This window comes from Rattus norvegicus, chromosome 2 (genome assembly GCF_036323735.1).
Source record: "Rattus norvegicus strain BN/NHsdMcwi chromosome 2, GRCr8, whole genome shotgun sequence".
Classification (NCBI taxonomy): domain Eukaryota; kingdom Metazoa; phylum Chordata; class Mammalia; order Rodentia; family Muridae; genus Rattus; species Rattus norvegicus.
The window spans coordinates 1,739,022-1,758,463 of record NC_086020.1 but is presented as its reverse complement, the minus strand read 5'-3'; the positions used below and the strand labels follow the sequence as shown (position 1 = coordinate 1,758,463).

The following is a 19,442-nucleotide window of genomic DNA, read 5'->3' as shown; positions in this document are numbered from 1 at the left end:
TGCAGAGCAGAGAACAACCAGTTTTTTTTTTTTTTGTTTTTGTTTTTGTTTTTGTTTTTTTTTTATCCCACCGTCTGTCGGGTCCTAAAACTCAAGTCATCAGGTTTGACAGCAGAGTGCCCTTACCTGCTGAACTGTTTCACCGCCCTGTGGTCTTATTGTAGGTGGGCACCAATGGCATCATCTCCACCCAGGACTTACCCAGGGAGACTTAATATGTCATTGATGATTTACCTACTGACTTCCCAGCCATTGCCCCATTCCTGGCTGACATCCACTCTAGTCACAGCAGTGGCTGGATCCTGTATGGAGGACACTTCCTGGGCTGTGCTGAGTCTGGCTGCTTGCTACCTGTGCACAGGCTTCCCGCTGACCGGGTCCAGTTTCCCCACTACCCACTTCTTCCTGGCCACCTGGGAGCAAGTGGGCGCCTAGGAGGAGGACAAGCTTGGGGCTGCATGGTCTGGAGAGGTAAGCGAGGGGTACCCTGCTGAATAAACAGAAGGGTTGGGCTTGAACAGGAAACTAAGACATTGGCTAAGAGGCATTCCCTTGATTCTGCTCCTCAACACTATGAAAATCGCTTAGTAAAATGAGGGACTAAGGTGCAGATACCAAAGACTCTGAGGGAACTTAAGGCACTTTACAGGTTTTTTTTTTCTTTTTTCTGGAATCACCTATAAGTACACAAATATTTCTAATGATATATTCATCAAAAAGTTAAAAATTTGGGAAATTTATAAAGGAACAACTTTTTTTTTTTTTTTTTGTATGAGCTGGGTGTGGTGTCACTCACCTACAATCCCTGCAGAGTCAGAGAGGCAAACAGATCTCTGTGAGTTCTAGGCGAGCCTGGTCTACAAAGTGAGTTCCAGGACAAAATACAGAGAAACCCTGTCTGGAGAAACCAAAAATAACCCTTAGGTTCGTGTGTACATTTCTAGTTATTTCTTTACTATTGTTGCCGTTGACAACAGTGGGTCCACAGAGCCCATATTACTGTTTCACTTGCTAGTTCTGCTGTTTAGTATGCTCTGGTCAGTGTATTTCTGTAACATTTATTACAACCGTATAAAATCTCACCCTTCCTTGTGGTCATTAATGTTGCTCCCGTGACGTTTTTACTATAATCAATAGTATAAAACGCGTTATAAGGTTTTTATTTTATTCGTGTGTGTGTGTGTGTGTGTGTGTGTGTGTGTGTGTGTGTGTGTGTGTGTTTGTCTTTCTCTGTGTCTGCTTGTTGGTAGGGCCAGAAGAGGGCTTGGGCCCCCTGAAGCTGGAGTTGTTACATACAGGCAGTTGTGAACTGCTTGACTGACAATGGATACAGAGATTTGAGCTAGCATGCTGAAAGGACTACTAGGTGCTAAGCCACCTCTTCAAAGCCAACACTTTTTAAAGTGTCAAAACACTACACAGCCTTAGCTGACATCACAGGAGAGTGAGCAAGCATGCCGTGAACTTCTTAGTAAGTTCCTTGTAGCTTTCTCCACATTGCCTTTGTAACAGTTTACATACTTCTGTCTGCAGGAGCCTGCTTTGCAGTCTCCCTGGAGAAAACACCAACTCTGCTCTGGCTTTGGTCTTGGCAACATGTGAAGCGGGTATGGGTGGGTGAGGGTAAATGGCCTCATTCCTCCTGTAGGTAGAGACAGAGTCCTCTTGTGAAATTCCACCTGGGTGTAAAATGCCATAGACCTGGAGCAAATCTGTGTTTGCTTTAACTCCCCTAGTGCCGCTGAGCTACAGAAGTGATGTCTTCCCTAAGAGCTTGCCCGTTGTTCCTGTGTTTGTTCTGTGAACTTAAAGGAAGAGACAAGTTTTCCTAAAACCTGCACCAGCAGAGATGGAGAAATTGTTTTAAGTTTCAGTTTCTTACTTGACAGGTTAACATCCAGTTTTGTTTACTGACTAGCCTTGTAATGCCTTGGGTTTGACATCTCAATTACAGTTCAACAGAATACCTTCAACTCAAACACTGCCTCCTTGGCACAGGCCAGCCAGCTAGAGGGCTAGAGAAGACAGTCCCCACTGTTAAGTTTTATTCGCTCAGTCATTCATTCATACATTCTTTTTAAAACGTTTATCTAATATCATGTATAACAAGCTTATAGTGGAAAAAAATAAACTTTTCTAATACAAGCAACTAGGTCGCCAATTCTAATATTTATATTTTCTTACAGTCTTTTTAAAACTTTTTAATTTATGAGTGAGAGTGTGGGTGTGCATGCACATGTGTGCATATGCATGTGTGAACCAGAGGTCAACTTTAAATGTCTTTGCTTGGGAGACATCTTGTCTTTCTACTCAGGGTCTCTCTGGGACCTGGGGCTCCCCAGTTAGGCTAGGCTTGCTGGCCAGTGAGCCCTAGGGATCTGCTTGTTTTTCTCTCCAGGGCAGAGATTACAAGTGTGCTGCCACGACCTGCTTTTGATCTGGGTGCTGCCATTCAAATCAGGACTTCATGCACACACAGCAAGCACTTCATAGGCTGTGCTGCCTTCCCAGCTTCTCCTGTAATGTTAAAAAAAATCTATGTCACAGGGTTAGTGTTAGGAGCTAGGGTTTAGGGTTAGGAGTAAGGGGTTAGGGTTAGGGTTATATATGCAGAGAGTCATATATATCATATATAATCTCTATCTGAACATAGTTGATATTTGTTAATTCAGAAACTACTTTTACACATTTTCCTTATATCGGCACTGAAATAGACATAGACTCTAAGCGGAATGCTCTTACTCTGAATGGCCTCTCTTACATTTAGTAGGAACACTATTGATAATTTTTTGTTGTGGTAATATGGTAGACTCTCCAGCTAGAGCTTCCTCCTAACCCATCTTGATTCAGGGATTCCATTAGGGTAGGTTTCAGTGAGCAAGCAATTTCTCCAGGATAGAAGGCAGAGCATGTATCAGCCTGTGTGCTGGAGTTTAATGTACTAGGGGCATGGCAGGCACAGTGTCTTTCAGAAGAGCAGGGTTCTGGGATCTGATGCAGGAGCACTCAAGGGTAGAGACATTGTCCCCTCTGAGGACTGCAATTGGTTCCTGGAAGTAGGCAGCCTTGAACAATTTGAAGTGGGGAGTCTGACGTTTATGTTGTTCCTTTTGTTTTGCTTTTGATCCCCCCCACCCCCCATGCATCTCAGGTTGGCCTCAAACCTCATAATGGAGGATGATCTTGAATCTCTGATCCTTTTGACCTGACTGACCTGTGCTGAGATAGTGGGTGTGCAGCATCACACCCTACCCATTTGATGGGAACTGAACCGAGAGTGCAGGCTGACCAGGCACTCTACTAGCTGAGCCACAGTCTTTCTGGTGACCTTAGTTAGTAAGGGTCGAAGGGCAAACTACTTAGACAACTGTTAAATAGTCTGTTTGTTCACACCATCAGACTTCTCTTTAAATTTTTAAAATTGTGTTTACGCACATGGGTCATATGCCTACACACGGTTGCATGCAGTGCCCATGGAATACCCTGGACCCGAGTACCTGCAGTTGTGAGCTGTCATGTGAGTGCTGGGAAATGAACATGGGTCCTCTGGAAGAAGAGCCAATGATCTCAACCAGGGAGCCATCCCTCTGCCCCCCTCTCCTTACCTTCTTGCAGGAGTGTTTTATACTGTCTTCTCGACACAGTCCCACAGGATAAGTACAGTAATAACTATTTATATCACAGAAGAGAAAATAATTTCCAAATCTGCCTTAAGTGAGGCAAAGTCACCTTAGAAGACATACTTTTCCCCTTTCTTACACTTTTCATGCAAGATCCATTTTCTGTACACGAATCATATGAGTAGTTACAGTAAAAATCGCTGTGCTTTTTCTGAAGACATCTAATAAATAAGGTTAGTGTTTTAGTGTTCATTGTGGCTTTGGTGCTGGGACAGTTCTTGGAGCCATATTCAGAGGAAGTGTGAACTGGAGTGAAGTTGCTGTGAAGGATGCTTCTGATGATAACCTCACGATGAAATTACTGTTCTGCTGCTCCCAAGGAAAATTCAGCTGAATTAGCTAGCCACTTGCAACAGAAAAAACAAACAAACAAACAAACAAACAAAAATTAGAGCAAGAAGCATTTGCACTGAGGCTCCGGGGTCTTGAGGCTGCGGTGGGTCCCAAGTGTTTTAGTGTTTATTTGACATGAAGGTTACAGCCCCAGAGAGATGAGTTTACTACTTAGGATTCTCATTTCAGTAGCAACATTTCATTAGAAACAGTCTTTGACAGTTTCCTTTTGGTGTCCATGCATGCGGTACCTGTGTCTCTGTGTGTGCCTGCGCATGTGTGAGCATGTGCAGGCACACACAGACATTCATGCATGGCTCACAATTGTGTGGAGATGCATGTGTGTGCAGACTAGAGAAGAACTTTGAGGGTCATTCCTTAGGCACTATCCACCTTTCAAAAATTATTTATTTGTTCTGCCTACGTGTGCATGCTTTGACACTGTGGTAGTCAGAACACAAATTCAGAGTCAGCTCTCTGCTAATCCCCCTTGATGGGGTCTAGGAATTGAGCTCTGGTCATCAGGCTTCTGAGGTAAGTGCCTTTAACCTGCTGAGCACTCTATCCAGCTCCCTTTCAAATCATTTCCAGGCACACCTCCCCCTGACCCAGTACTCAGCAGCTAAGCCAGGATTGATTGCTGGGTGAGAGGCTCTCGGAGTTGCCTTCCTTCTTATGGGACTACACATCTGGGACTGACAGACACCATGACTGTTTTTGTTCAGTGTGTATTCATTCTAGGGATCAAACTCAGGTGCTTATGCTTGAATAGCCACTCCTCACACTGAACCATATTCCCAGCTCTTCCTTCAATTTTGCAGTTCTGGGACTTGAACACAAGTCCTCATGAAGGTTAGCTAAGTAAGTCCTTCATGAATGAGCAACACCCATAGGCACAGTAATTCTTTCATTACACCTTCCAGGTACTTGTGAAGTCAGGAACAAGGCAGAAAACACTTGCAGCAGTGGTCTTGGAAGATACAAGCCCTCGGTCTTCATTTTCTAAGCTGTAGATTGACATGGTAGTGCTGACTTTTTAGGGTTGTCATGAGAATTAACCAAGGCCATGTGTTGTTCCTGCCATGTAACTATCTTGTGGTAGAACTCCTTTATGTAAGGACTTGGTTGCTTTATTTCATTTTATTCTCTCTCTGTGTGTGCATGTATGTGTACGTATATGTTTACATGCTACATGTGAATATGTATGTCTATGTATGGTGTGTGTGTATGTAAATAATCTATGTTTATGCTGTATATGAAATTGTGTGTCTGCATGTTCATGATGTGTATGTATGTCTGTATTTGCGCATCATGTGTGTGTTTGTATGTGTTTGTGTGTGATGTGTGTGTCTGTGTATGGTATGTGTGTATGATGTGTGTATGTGCATGATGTGTGTGCTTGTGTGTGTCTGTATGGTGTGTTTATATGCATATGGTGTGTGCATGTTGTGTGTGAGTATGTGGTGTTTGTATGGTATGTGAATACTGCATTGAGGCCACTTGTGTGTGCATGATATTTATGTGGGGTGTGTGTATGGTATGTGTGTAGGACATATATGGTATGTGTTTTTGTATGATTTATGTGTGCACGTAGCAGGGTGCACATGCAGAGATTGGGAGGAGATCCTCCCATTACCAGTTCTCTCCTTTTACATGGGTTCCTGAAACTGAACTCGGATTTCAAGGCAAGGGATTTATTTACCTTTCGAGACTTCTCTGGACCTCTTTATAAGTACTTTTTAAATGGAGGGTTTTCCAAATTACTGTTTTGGGTTTTTCCCCCTTTGCTTTTCTTATCTTTTTGTAGGGGAATTTGGTGGGGAAAATTCTGTAGCTTTCTTGTTTTTTAACTTTTCCAAACATCCATATTGTTCTTCATATATTGCCATAGGCTGAATGGGCTTCAGGACTTGTTCCATTCGATGAGGTTTTGAGCACAAGATGTGTTTTCAATTACTCCTGTGGAAGGCTCTTCTGAATACTTTGAAGACCCTGGGATTGAACTCTTGCTTTGATAGATTTTATTTTATTTTTGAGGTAGATTTTGGCACATACCAATCTCCTTTGCCTGGAAGATTCTGTGATCTCTACATAGTTTTCTTACATCTGTTATAGTAATATTAATATTAGTCACTGGAAATGATATCAGAGGAATAATATCTTTACAGTGTGAAATATTTCTGCTCTCTTCATTCCCTCCAGGATGTTCACTTTGGGTGTGACAGAGTGTTCTACCTGGCATGCAAGAATGGCATGGTGCAACTGCATTACTAAAATGAACAAATGTACATTTAGTTAATCTGAGATTTCTTAAACTGTCACTTCATAGAGCAAAGAGGTTATGTGTGGGAGCTGTATTGGATTTGGGCCTGGGTGCTTTGTCACTGTGTGGCACAAGAAGTTCACATTCACAGAATGTTGTCAGCCTGAACAAGACCCTTCTGGGTCTCCAACAAGGTTTGACCCCTGCTGAGCCCTGCCCTTGCATGTGGAAGCCTTTTGTCCCCAACTGGGAACAGTCCTGCCAGGTACTTCTCACCTGAGTCAGAATTAGGCTGGCCTTCCTGGTTATTTCCCTAATTTATTCAGACCACATAGTCGGTCCTTTGTTAAGGAAGTCTCAGCCAGGGTTCCCCACTGTGCTTGACAGATACCTGCTAAGTGGTGTTCTTTGGATATATAGTTTGGTCAATAAAGAAACCAGAAGCTCTCTTCCTCTTCTGGCTTGACACGAATAACCTGTGTGTGTGTGCTTCTTTCATCCCACAGGCTTTCGCCTGATTCTCGGTACCATGTCGGTGCTGGCGCCGACAGTTATGGCCGGAAGATCTGAGTAATGATGGGTACCGTTTTTTGTTGTTGTTGCTGTTGTTAGGGTTGTTGTTGTTGTTGTCTTCGTCGTCATTGTTGCTCTGTGTATTTTTGGTGTCAGGGAAAGGCTGTTGTGTTCTCACTGGGGAGGAGGGTGTTATCTAGAACTGAGTTAGATAGTATGTCGAAGGTTTTTGTTGATGAGGAATTTCCTTTGGGTTGGAAGGACCACAGGAATGGAAACTGAGTGTCAGTGGTAGGAGAGCTGGCCCTAGTCTGGGCTGCATCCTGGGAGAGGGATGGCAGCTTGGAAGTTGCTTCAGAAAAGGATGGAAACATTGTATCTGTAGCCAGGAAGCAGAGAAAGATGGGTGTTGTTTCTAAGCTTTCTTTCTTCTTTGTATGCAGTGCAAGCCTGAGCCCAGGGAATGGTGGTGTCTATATTTAGGGTGGGTCTTCCCTCCTTAATTAATCTAATCAAGATACTTTATCAGAGACATGCCTGGTGACTGTTTCCTGGATGGTTATAGAGAGCATCACAGCTGGTCCCTGGATGCTTTAACATGGAATGGTGTGTGTTGAGTTGGTGCAGAGGTGACAGTTGTTGATCAAGAACTTTGGATTTAGCTGGAGCTTTTAATTTATGGAGCTAGAGTCCACAGGAACAGTATGTGTGTAATTCACCACATGTCAGTGAAGACAGAGAGGATAGAGAATAACTAGATATACGAAAATGGGTTGAAGAAAACTGCTTAAGTGTCCTTGAATACTACATATGAAGGAGGATACACTATGCCATCGTGAAAGCATTAGGCATTCTCTTAACTCTGCAGTACAGGGGTGAATTTGGAATACCCCAAGTACATCAGTGTCCCCATGGGAATGGGGAAAAAGTAACATACAACCAAACATCGGAGGCCAGAATCAGTGGCCTTACACTTTCAGAGAATGTATCCTTAAGGAAGACTGAGGATTGAACTTTGTCCCCCCAGGAAGGAATCACCTCATTTCTTATTTTGTTATCATTTTGGTAAGGCTGAATAGTCAAATCCCTTGTTGTAAAGATGTCATTCTGCTGGTTGATGTTTTACCCTTGTTGGATGGTATGTTTGAGAAGCCTTCTGGTTTTCTGTCTGAACAGGAAACTGGAGACCTTGCAGCTGGGCAACACTGACCTGATCCTCTTTGTACTGCTCCCCAACCTGTGGAGAGCTCCTCTCCTAGCTGGCACTCTCTCTTTCTCTTTGGGGAGGTTGGGAGGTCATGACTCCTGTACAGGTTTTGGCAGTGCAACTGAGGGCTTACCTTCAGAACCAGTGTGGAGGACTCTTGGGAAACTTGTCTCTGGGAATGTGAGGCCCTTTCCCTTTGGAAAAGAGTCAGACAGAGGGGATCTCTAAGGAGAGGCTCTTCAGGGCCTATGAAGTTGCCTCTTAGTGATTCTGTGTGGAATTCTGTAGCCCTGACAAGGGGTTCATGTGTGGCAGATTTCAAGCAGCTCAACTCTTCCGGAATGTACTTTGGGATCATAAACTATATTAAAAGGAAGTTTTGTTGTTTTCTCCCCTGTTATTTGCCTCTTTTAGTGGGGATGAGGAAATTAAAAACTCGCCATCTGAAGTGAGTGCTTCGCCAAAAGGTGACACAGAAAAGACATAGAGCAAATAAGGCACTACATGTGCAGATCTCCAGGTTAAAAGTCAGGATCTCCCATCACAGCCTCCTCAATTCTCCCCAGACCTCCTCCCCACTGCCTTCTGATCTCCACATGCAGACATCCCTTTTTTTTTTTTTTTAATTAACTTGAGTATTTCTTATATACATTTCGAGTGTTATTCCCTTTCCCGGTTTCCCCCTCCCCCCTCCCCTTCCTTATGGGTGTTCCCCTCCCAACCCTCCCCCCATTGCCGCCCTCCCCCCATAGACTAGTTCACTGGGGGTTCAGTCTTAGCAGGACCCAGGGCTTCCCCTTCCACTGGTGCTCTTACTAGGATATTCATTGCTACCTATGGGGTCAGAGTCCAGGGTCAGTCCATGTATAGTCTTTAGGTAGTGGCTTAGTCCCTGGAAGCTCTGGTTGCTTGACATTGTTGTACTTTTGGGGTCTCGAGCCCCTTCAAGCTCTTCCAGTTCTTTCTCTGATTCCTTCAATAGGGGACCTATTCTCAATTCAGTGGTTTGCTGCTGGCATTCGCCTCTGTATTTGCTGTATTCTGGCTGTGTCTCTCAGGAGCGATCTACATCCGGCTCCTGTCGGTCTGCACTTCTTTGCTTCATCCATCTTGTCTAATTGGGTGGCTGTATATGTATGGGCCACATGTGGGGCAGGCTCTAAATGGGTGTTCCTTAAGTCTCTGTTTTAATCTTTGCCTCTCCCTTCCCTGCCAAGGGTATTCTTTTTCCTCATTTAAAGAAGGAGTGAAGCATTCACATTTTGATCATCCGTCTTGAGTTTCGTTTGTTCTAGGGATCTAGGGTAATTCAAGCATTTGGGCTAATAGCCACTTATCAATGAGTGCATACCATGTATGTCTTTCTGTGATTGGGTTAGCTCACTCAGGATGATATTTTCCAGTTCCAACCATTTGCCTACGAATTTCATAAACTCGTTGTTTTTGATAGCTGAGTAATATTCCATTGTGTAGATGTACCACATTTTCTGTATCCATTCCTCTGTTGAAGGGCATCTGGGTTCTTTCCATTTTCTGGCTATTATAAATAAGGCTGCGATGAACATAGTGGAGCACGTGTCTCTTTTATATGTTGAGGCATCTTTTGGGTATATGCCCAAGAGAGGTATAGCTGGATCCTCAGGCAGTTCAATGTCCAATTTTCTGAGGAACCTCCAGACTGATTTCCAGAATGGTTTTACCAGTCTGCAATCCCACCAACAATGGAGGAGTGTTCCTCTTTCTCCACATCCTCGCCAGCATCTGCTGTCACCTGAGTTTTTGATCTTAGCCATTCTCACTGGTGTGAGGTGAAATCTCAGGGTTGTTTTGATTTGCATTTCCCTTATGACTAAAGATGTTGAACATTTCTTTAGGTGTTTCTCAGCCATTCGGCATTCCTCAGCTGTGAATTATTTGTTTAGCTCTGAACCCCATTTTTTAATAGGGTTATTTGTTTCCCTGCGGTCTAACTTCTTGAGTTCTTTGTATATTTTGGATATAAGGCCTCTATCTGTTGTAGGATTGGTAAAGATCTTTTCCCAATCTGTTGGTTGCCGTTTTGTCCTAACCACAGTGTCCTTTGCCTTACAGAAGCTTTGCAGTTTTATGAGATCCCATTTGTCGATTCTTGATCTTAGAGCATAAGCCATTGGTGTTTTGTTCAGGAAATTTTTTCCAGTGCCCATGTGTTCCAGATGTTTCCCTAGTTTTTCTTCTATTAGTTTGAGTGTGTCTGGTTTGATGTGGAGGTCCTTGATCCACTTGGACTTAAGCTTTGTACAGGGTGATAAGCATGGATCAATCTGCATTCTTCTACATGTTGCCCTCCAGTTGAACCAGCACCATTTGCTGAAAATGCTATCTTTTTTCCATTGGATGGTTTTGGCTCCTTTGTCAAAAATCAAGTGACCATAGGTGTGTGGGTTCATTTCTGGGTCTTCAATTCTATTCCATTGGTCTATCTGTCTGTCCCTGTACCAATACCATGCAGTTTTTATCACTATTGCTCTGTAATACTGCTTGAGTTCAGGGATAGTGATTCCCCCTGAAGTCCTTTTATGGTTGAGGATAGCTTTAGCTATCCTGACATCCCTTATCATATAGAATTTCTCTATATTTAGAGCCTTGGTTCTCCCTTATCTTGTGAAGTTGATTGTCGCCACCATACCAGGAGCTTCCACAGTTGGTTATTTAAGGATGAGATTATTAGTTCGGCTTTTTATCTCCTACTTGAACTTTGTTGTGACTGAAATAAAGCTTTGGCAGCCTCTGGCCCTACCCTGACTGATGATGGATGACGCATGTTCTTCATGTTCCTGAGTTGGAAACTTAGAGGTTTTGACCTTTCTGGGGAGGGTCAAGCCCCGCAGATAACATACTTGAGGACTACAGCTGCAACAAATGTAGAATGTGGGGACTGAATTCATGAACTTTTTTTTTGAAAAACAAGGAAGGTAAGCAGACTCTTCCATTTAGATAATACAGAGGAGCTACAGAGTTTTTTTTTTCTTGAAACCATATTAATATCTGCATTTCTTTGTCTTATTACCCAAACCTCAAAGCTGTACTTTAGCATTACGTGTCAGAAAGGTAAAAGTAACATTTGAGATGTTCTAGAACAAGGCAGAAAAAAACACAAGGCCACATTCGTTCCTTGTATTCAGTTTTGAGGTTCTTGCTGTGTCAGTTTTTCTTGTTTAGCAAAATGAAGAGGTAATGATACCAATAAGTGATTTCTTTTTCTTCTTGTCAACAACCTTCTTTATAAAGCGAGTATTCGTAAGAGAAATGTCTCCCCAGCTCCCTATTAAATTGTAAAGCATATTTGATCTAGTGAGAGAAGCCAACTACAGAGTCTAAGACAGTGGAGCATCCCTTAACTAATTCTTTGGTGGAAGATGGTGGTAATGGCAGAAAAGGTCCCTTTGAAACTCAGTAAATGAAATATCAGGGAGTAATTGCACAGTCACCCTGGTGTTAATTCAGACTCCAACTCTCATCTAGGTCTGCTTTGGCTCCCACAGTGTTTCTCTTCATTCATTGGCTGCCACTGTGATGCTACCCTACCCAACTCTGATGTCTTGGACACTCTCCTTTTTCTGTGGCCTCTGCCACCATGTCTGTCCCCAGTTACTCTCCTAAAATTCCAGTCCAGGCTGTTTCTCTCTCCTATAATTCAGGCTCTTGGGGCCTAGTTTTTTGGCTCTGTCCTGACTGCAGCATCAAACATAATGTGGTTTAGTGGGTAGCCAACCCCGATGAATTAATATTCAGATGGGTTAGTGAGTGGAGGCCAAAGCCAAACCAGACAACCAACAGGAGCCAAATACATACTGGAAAACCAACATAGTGGGTGCTGAAGGATGGAAGGGGTTCCGCAGGGAATCACAGGAGGCAGTGCTTGCTGGTAAGGATTTTCTTGGGGCAGGGAAATATGGACACAGCATCAAAGCACTTAGTAGGAGTGGGGACCCTTAAACACTGTGTAGAGGGCTTAGTGGAGCTGAGCCTGGGAAGGGAGATTGGGTCAGAGCAGGTGTCCTGGAATGGCTTGTTTGGTAGAGTTCAGATGACTGTCTATTGCAGGGGATGAGCTGTTGGGTCTGGCTGGCTTCCACCATTAATCATTGCCTGACCTTAAGCAAGCCCTTGGGTCTCTTTCTTCATCTGCAATGTGACAAGATAACTCGGGTTGTAAAGAGATTGAAAAGGAAAGGGAGTTTGGCTGTGAAATCAGTAAGGATGCCTTTTGATCAGCTGCTTCCTTACTGAGTGTTGCCTGCAGTAGGCAATGGGTGGATGCATAGATGGATGGATGCATGTCTTGCTGGATGCACGGATGTTGGATTCATGGATGGATGGATGGATGCATTGCTGACTGGCTGGATGCATGCTGCATGGATGCATAGATGGATGGATAGATGCATGCTGGATGGATGCATAGATGGATGGATGGATGCATGCATAGATGGATGGATGCATAGATGGATGGATGGATGCATGGCTTGCTGAATGCATGCTGGATGGATGCAAAGATGGATGGATGTATGGATGTTGGATGCATGGATGGATAGATGGATACATGGCTTGCTGGATGCATGGGTGGGTGTATGCATGGATGCTAATATGATATATGGATGTGAAAGCCGTTCAGACACAAAATAAAAACTGAGGGTATAGGAATGAGCAAGTCAATTTTGGTCCTTGTCCAGAACTCTCAAAGAGTTTGGACTGGAGAAGTTTACAACCTTACCACTTTTAAATACACTGTTATAATGTTATTTGTTGAGAATTTCATACATTGATACAGTATATTTCAGTATATCCACTTGAATAATCCCTTGAATACAGAGAAGCCTACTCATGAGTGAGGGGCCACTCACTAGGGACCATACCCCTAAAGAAAACCCTCCCCTAGCAGTTCTCAAGTGACAGAATCTTCTCAGCTGCAGGCAGGGGCTTCAGTGCCCTACCACATCCGTGCGGGAATGTTGACTGGTTTGCTCTTCTGCTGGACACCAACTGCACTGAGTTTGTAAGTTCAACGACCATATCATGAGAACATGTCATTGTTTTGATCCAACTCCTTCCGACCTTTGGCTCTTAAACTCTTTCCAACTCTTTGGCTCTTTTCTTTCCAATATTCCCTGAGCCTTGAGGTAACTTGATACGGTGGGAGCTTCTGTGGCTGAGCTCTCCACAGAGAGTTCATTCTCAATACTCGGACTAGTTACGAATGTGTATTAACTACCATCCACTGTATAAAGATGCTCCCCCAATGACCACCGAGAGCTGTGTTAATCTTTGAGCTTGTAACTGGTATAGTTTGATACTATATATCCATTTAAGAAAATAGTAGTTATGGTTCACTCCCACGGCTTATGAGCCTCTCTGCCATGGTTTCCTGACCAGATTTACAATGCCAGGCAAAAGTTTCCTCTTGTAGTGCAGACCTTGAATCCACCCAGAAAATAATTGGTGATCCTCAATGCATTCCTGCCATTTATGGAGCACCCATGAGTACATCTTGCCAGGGCTTTTGTTATGTAGCCCTGAGTAGTCACAGTGGAGTGAGAATAGTCTGCATAGCAACTTCTAGCATCATAAAGCTAGCAGGGGTGGAAGCTTCCTGCTAAGTACTGTGCAGGCAGGTCTGTGTGATGTCTTCAAGTTCTTTGACCTACTTGTGTGGTGTCATCAGCTATAGGATCTTACCATCACATTCTGATGGGTAGCCCTGAGCAATGAGAATTGACAACTCTGGTATCATCTCTGTGACATCCTCGACCAACAAGTTGAGAGCAAGGTGTCCTACATCTAGCTCTGGACTTTTTGAGAACTTGTAGCCAATGGAAGGAGAATTATCCACCTTGTAACATTCATTGTAAGTTGGCAAGTAGCTTTTCATATGGCTTTTGTATTTTAATGTTCATGGACGTTTTACCTACTTGTATGTCTGTGTGAGGCAGTCAGAAGTCCTGCAACTGAAGTTACAAGCAGGGGTGAGTTACCATGGGCGAGTAGGTGCTGGGAATTGAACCCAGGACCTCTGGAAGAGCAGCTTGTGCCCTTAACTGTCCGTCTCTCTGGCCCTTCATATGGCTTTTTCAAATATCCTTGGTGTTAGTTAGTGCTTCTTCATCCTCTTCCCTGCAATCCTAAAGATTTTAAACCAGTGTTTCATTTATGCATTATGTAACTATTGATCTACATTGGTAGAAAAGATTAAAAAAAACACATGGTTTACAAAATTATATTTGTAATTTGAAGACGGAATTCTAAAGGCGATTATGTTCAAAACGAACATGGGGAAATCCTAAAAAGGATCTGGTCTCTGCCCCCTTGTTGGAACACCTTACCTGTGTTCTGATTTTCTTCTTTTGTTTATTTCTTTGTTTATGGGTGTCTGCAATTCCTTTTTGTCCACAGCTGAACACTTTCCAGGCCGTTCTGGCATCCGATGAATGTGATTCCTATGCCCTCTTTCTCTATCCTCCCAATGGTCTTCAGTTTTTGGAACTCACCCCAAAGAATCCTACAGTGTCCAGCCGCAGCTTCCTGCTAAGGTGGGATTCTGCCAAGGGGAAGCAGATGATGTGAAGAGAAAAGCCCTGTATTTCAGCCTGACTAACAGTGAGCAGTCGGTGAAGAATCTCTACCAGTGAGTAATGTGGAGTGTGTGACTGTGCTATGCACTGGAAGGACATTTAGGAGGGACACTATCTCTAGTGGCCAGAAACCATTTGATAATAACCTCTGGTGGCTTCTAAGAAAGGCGCTGGTTGAAAACCAAGAGCTAAGCTGGACCTCTGGAGCTTCAGGCTGTCCAATATTTAAAAGATTCTTTCTTTTTCCTGCACTATCTGTCAGGCATAGAAACCAGAACCAGCAGTGATTATATGTTTTTGCAGAACTACTGGGGCTTGCTGTGAAAAACATTGTTCTTGGGGCTACATAAAAATATCCAGTCATAACTAACTGCCTCAGTGGGCGCTTTTCAGGTTAATGATTTCTGGAGAGGAGGCATCATGATTCAGTCTTTCAAACAGGTATTGTTAAGGATTAAATTATGAGTAGTATAATGGGGCGGAGGTAGATGAGGCTTTTATTCGTCTCAGGTTTCTTTTGGCACCATCACCAGAAATCATGCTGACTGGTTTACCCACAGCGTTGCCAGAGACAAATCCATTTCTTAGTCTCCCCAGTGGGTTATTCTGCTAGTGCTGCAATAGGTTATTCCGCAGGTGTCTGTCCAGTTGGCGCTCCTAAGAGACTATTGACTTCAGGTGGGCTCTTTTGTCTTTGTATTTTGCAATACTAGCTTAGCCCACAGTAGTTATGTTGTGGCTTCCCATAGTTGCTTCTCAGTCAAACTAGATCATGGGCAGATAGAGTGAAAGAGGAAAAATTTGCCGATCACTTTATCTGCAGAGCATTGTGATAAAACCCTTGCAGATATTATCTTAATTAAAACTTTCTCAACTTATAGGTGGTAAGTATAACTATCTTCCCAGTTTTACCAATAGTCTTACCGAAATTATGAAAGGTGCTTATGTCAGAAGTAAATGGCCGAGCCATAGTCAATACATCTCTGAAGTATGGATACAGGGGTGATCTCTTATGCAGAGTAGATAGGGTGTTTCTTACTTGGATTTCACGTTACCTGGTTGTTTGTATTTTGGTTCATTTTATCCGGTTACACTCACTCTGCCCCTCTCCTGCAATTTTGATATTTCTGGAAAGCATCAAAGGAGGCAATGAAGAACCAGAGTGAATGGATGATAGTGTCTTGTGTGGTGTGTGTGTGTGTGTGTGTGTGTGTGTGTGTGTGTGTGTGCAAGCGCGCTTGCACGTGCGTGCATGTGCATGCATGTGTGTGTGAGCAGGTGTATGAAGGCCTTTATGGCTCTAGTAGGGAACTTTCTCCTCACATGCTTTTTGCACACATACACACACAGGCACAGACACACGGGCACACACATGCACACGCACGGCTTCTTATGGCTATGCAGGTACCAATTCTCATTCTAATACTCTGTGAATCTTGGTCCTTCCCAGATGCTGTTGGTGTCCAGGTGCTCTGCCTTTAAAAATCATAGTATTTCAAGCACTCAGCCCTATTTCCAAGGGCTCTACATACAAGTGTGCCCTCCTGTTCTGTGATCCGTACTGAGTCTTGGTTTCCATCTCACCTGCTCTGTAGTGTAGACTCTAGAACAGACTTAGCAGTTGGCCTCTATCCTTTCTCCTCTAACCTCTTACCTTCTAGCTTAAAGACTCTTTCTGCCCAGGTTGTACCTAGAGCCTCTTGGAAGGAGGGCTGAGTGCTTGAAATACTACAATTTTTAAGACACAGGCGTGCGCCAGCAAGGAGCAGCGTGAGACATGACCAGAGTGATTGACAGATTTGGTGTGCCTCACCCTTAATAAAATGAGACAAACTACAGACAATGGAATAACATAAAATGCAAGTCAGAATTATCCTACGACTACTCTGAGTGACAACTCTGCTACCTCCCCTTTCAGCGTGGGCTTTGCCTCCCATTCAGTGTTTCCATACTTAACACTGTCTCTTAGGCTTCTTTTCCTGTCAGTATCATTGTCTTAAGGGTTGAAACATTGCATCACACATGCCCAGAGGACAACATTTGTAAACTAAAGTAGCTCAGGATCATGGTCCTAGCTCCCTCTGGATGCTTTGCTGTGCCCCTCCAAGGAGAAGAACATTTTCCTAGTCCTGGAATCTCTTCCTCCAACAGAGGTCATACATTATTCATGTTTGCAGGCCTCTTCTGAAACGTATGCATATTCAGGTAGGGAAGAGAGTAGTTCCTGGGAAGGGATTAGTCACAGGCAGGCCAGCATGTCTGTTCTGTTTTGTGATACAGTTTTTCTTTCTAGGAGACAAATTCAATCTGTGAGCATTCATAAACGACCTCAGTGTGGAGGGTAAATTAACTGTTTAGATTCCCACCAGGCGATGTGGCAAATGCCAGGATATTGATTTATGTCTCATTAGAAGGCATTTATTTTGCTCCACTCTTGCATGTTTTGTATTTTCTTACTCTTTGAAGCTTTGAAGCTGTCCACTTCCAAACTCAAGAGGTTTCCCAGCTGCAATACCCTGCTGTGGGATGGGCTGGGGCTCCAGGGTCTCTTCTTACTGATTGGTTTCAGTTTTTAAAATTACATTACTGTGTGGGAGTTGGGGATTGGAGGCAGCTGGTGGGGAGGTGTCTGGGTCGGAATCCAGTTTGTCAGAGTTTGTGCTCTCCCCCACCACGTGGATTCTGGTTATAGCTCTAAGCTCTTGTAGGTAAGTGGCTTTCCCTGCTAAGTCATTTTTTCAGCCTGGAGTTTTGTCTTCTGTGGTGTGTTTTATTTGCAACCCTAATTTCTATATGCACCAACTGAGGGCAAGAGTTGAAGCTCTGCTGGTAGAACATTGCCTTGAGGACACAAAGACCAGAGTTTTGACCTTGGTGCCACACAAACAGGGTTTAGTATCACACCTGGTATCCCAGTGTTTGGGAGGTGCAGGCAGGAGGAATAGAAGCTCAAGGTTATCATCAGCTACATGAGAGTGTGTCTCAAAAAATGAAAAGAAACCTTAGCAACTGAATATAACAAATCACAGAAGGGACGAACACTGACCTGATTGGGGAGGAGAGGGTTTATTTGGTTTACTGTCCTGGGTCACACAGTGCATTAGGGGAGCCAAGGCAGGAACTAAAGCAAGACAGGAACCTAGAAAGAGGCAGGAACTGGAGCAGAAGCCATGGAGGAACATTATTATTGGCTTGGTTCCTCTGTCTTACTCAGCCTGATTTCTTACACAACCAGAGATGGTACCCTAGGGTGGTATCACCCATAGTGAACTGCTCTTCCTCCCACCAATCATTAACCAAGAAGACGCCCCTCCCCCAGACTTGCCTTCAGGCCTGTGTGATTGAGGCAATCTCTTCTCAGGTCTGCATCAGGGTAGCAGAATCCAGCCAGTACAGCAGAGTATCATGAATACACTTGGGTACAGGTAGTGGCTAGTGGACAGTGCACAAAATGAAAGAGAGATAGAGAACTGAAGAAAACCTCAACTCTCTTCATTATTGCAGTAGAAACCTAGACTAGAATGATGAATACTTGCCCCAGTGAACAAAGATCTCGTTATATGATTCAGTGAATGTTAATAACTTTTTTTAGCCATTCCCTCTTATTCTTGATTGTTGACTTTTGAGGAAATTACATAGTCTGGAATAATTTGAGCTTTGGTATTTCGTGCAAACACAGGATTGATATCATTGGCTAGGTCCCGTTTTCCAGAGTCATTTTTTTTCTCCAGCTTTATTAAATTGGGTATTTTTTATTTACATTTCAATTGTTATTCCCTTTCCTGGTTTCTAGGCCAACATCCCCCTAACACCTTTCCCCTCCCACTCTATATGTGTGTTCCCCTCCCCATCCTCCCCCCATTACCGCCCTCCCCACAACAATCACGATCACTGGAGGTTCAGTCTTGGCAGGATGAAGGGCTTCCCCTTCCACTGGTGCCCTTACTAGGCTATTCATTGTTACCTATGCGGTTGGAGCCCAGGGCCAGTCTTTGAGTAGTGACTTAGTCACCTGAAGCTCTGGTTGGTTGGTATTGTTGTTTATATGGGGTTTCAAGCCCCTCCAAGCTCTTTCAGTCCTTTCTCTGATTCCTTCAATGGAGGTCCCATTCTCGGTTCAGTGGTTTGCTGCTGGCCTTCACCTATGCATTTGCCATATTCTGGCTGTGTCTCTCAGGAGAGATCTACATCTAGTTCCTGTCAGCCTGCACTTCTTTGTTTCATCCATCTTATCTAGTTCGGTGGGTGTATATATATGGGCCACATGTGGGGCAGGCTCTGAATGGACGTTCCTTCATTCTTCCAGAGACTTCCTAACCCGAGCTTTCTCTTAGGGTTAGGAGTCATGTTACACATGGCTGTCCTCTTCACAGCAAGTGTACCATTGACACTGAGATAGTAGGTGACTGAGCTGGCAAGAGTAGTGCCACATCCCAGCAGAAGATCTTAAGTTTCAGGATAGCTGGGACTATCTGGTGAGACTCCTCTAAGAAAAGAGATTCTTGGGAACTAACAGGGTTTCATGGTCTACTCTACAGGGAAAAAGAAGATCTGTTCCCAAATACTGAGCCTCATTTTGATTAATACATTTGTATCTTACCTGTGTTGAACTTTTCCTCAAAAATTGTTTTAGACTTGGTCATTAAAAAGTACTGATAGATCTATCATCCTCTGTCATTAATATATTAGTCCATGTGAATCAGAGTACAGAGAGATGTTTGGAAGACAAAGTTTCGTGTTAGCATGAAATTCTTGCCGGGGCTTTGCCAACTTTTGGCTGTATGATCTGAAGATTAGCTAACCTCTCAAAACCAACTTTTTCCTCACTAAGAACTAGC

General features: G+C 43.6%; 1 pseudogene; it reads left to right on the top strand.

The window, feature by feature from the left end:
- The window catches only part of Nid2-ps3 (nidogen 2, pseudogene 3), a 96,599-nt pseudogene that overhangs the window by 52,726 nt on the left and 24,431 nt on the right, over positions 1 to 19,442 (top strand).